This window comes from Lepidochelys kempii, chromosome 28 (genome assembly GCF_965140285.1).
Source record: "Lepidochelys kempii isolate rLepKem1 chromosome 28, rLepKem1.hap1, whole genome shotgun sequence".
Taxonomy (NCBI): domain Eukaryota; kingdom Metazoa; phylum Chordata; order Testudines; family Cheloniidae; genus Lepidochelys; species Lepidochelys kempii.
In genome coordinates, this window is record NC_136407.1 from 5,753,963 (window position 1) to 5,755,534 (window position 1,572).

General features: G+C 49.8%; 1 non-coding gene across 1 annotated transcript; it reads right to left on the bottom strand.

The window, feature by feature from the left end:
- Nucleotides 1-1,187: 1,187 nt before the first annotated feature.
- On the bottom strand, nt 1,188-1,269 carry TRNAS-AGA (transfer RNA serine (anticodon AGA)). Its single transcript has one exon. It is a non-coding gene; the product is annotated as a tRNA-Ser (tRNA).
- Between the last annotated feature and the right edge of the window lie 303 nt (nt 1,270-1,572).

A 1,572-nucleotide genomic window follows, 5' to 3' on the forward strand; every position in this document is an offset into this window, starting at 1 on the left:
GAGGCCTCATCTGGAGTACTGTGTCCAGTTTCGGGCCCCACACTACAAGAAGGATGTGGATAAATTGGAAAGAGTCCAGCGAAGGGCAAAAAAATGATTAGGGGTCTGGAACACGTGACTTATGAGGAGAGGCTGAGGGAACTGGGATTGTTTAGTCTGCAGAAGAGAAGAATGAGGGGGGATTTGATAGCTGCTTTCAACTACCTGAGAGGTGGTTCCAGAGAGGATGGTTCTAGACTATTCTCAGTGGTAGAAGATGGCAGGACAAGGAGTAATGGTCTCAAGTTGCAGTGGGGGAGGTTTAGATTGGATATTAGGAAAAACTTTTTCACTAGGAGGGTGGTGAAACACTGGAATGCGTTACCTAGGGAGGTGGTAGAATCTCCTTCCTTAGAAGTTTTTAAGGTCAGGCTTGACAAAGCCCTGGCTGGGATGATTTAATTGGGGATTGGTCCTGCTTTGAGCAGGGGGTTGGACTAGATGACCTCCTGAGGTCCCTTCCAACCCTGATATTCTATGATTCCTCACAGCTGTCAAAAAGAGCTGGGGTCATGGCCCTCTACACCCTCCCTGTTCCGGCACCCCTGGGGCAGAGCCAGGCAGGTAGCAGTGTGTGTGTGTGTGTATGGGAGAGCGACTGTGGTGCTAGGCCCGTGAGATAAGGGGGGGCTGATGTCGGGGGTGTCCCCCTCCCTCTGCCTCAGGCCTGGTTGCTTCCAGCAGTTGTCTGAAGTTCGAGACAACGTGCGGACACGCTCACTCTTCCCCAACACACACACGGTCTCTCCTCACACACACGCTCTCTGCCCCACCATGCACACTGCACTTGAAGAGCAGCTGGCGATCGAGTCGGATGCCCACGGAACAATGGGATAGAGAAACCTGCTCCATGTAATGCTGTAACGACTCATAAGGCATTGCAAACCCTTCCCAAAGCACCCTGCGGCTAGTTGCACCGTGGGATAGCTACCCACGATGCACTGCTCTCTGTGGCGATCCAAGAACTGCCTGCGTGGATGCGCTCTGGTAACACGAGCAGCGTGGTGTGGACATGCCACAGTGGTTTAATTAAAATGCTTTAACTAAAGCGGAATAATGCTGTAGTGTAGACATAGCCTGAGCGTGAGACAAGACCTACCTGTCACTAAGGATGCTCAGGCACGAAACTGAAGAACCACAAGTTCCTCCATAGTTGGCAGGATTTGAACCTGTGCAGGGCGACCCCAACAGATTTCTAGTCCATCACCTTAACCACTCGGCCACAACTACTTGACTGACACAGATTTCTCATGACACTCTACTTCTGTTCTCACTGAGTGATCATTTCCAATTGTTTGCTCTCTTCATATATCAAATATTGATGTGAAATACACTCAGATTTTACCTCATATCAATAGCTGATATAAAATCCCTCTGATTTTCAACTTTCCTCTCTCTATATATTTAATATACATCAAATCCAGTGGCCTCCCCCTGTTTGGGGGATCAGCGGTTCCCAGCTGGTACCAGGAGAGTTGGCTGGACCCTTTTCTTTTTTCCAGCTGGCACCAGATGAGGAGATCACTCTGAGTG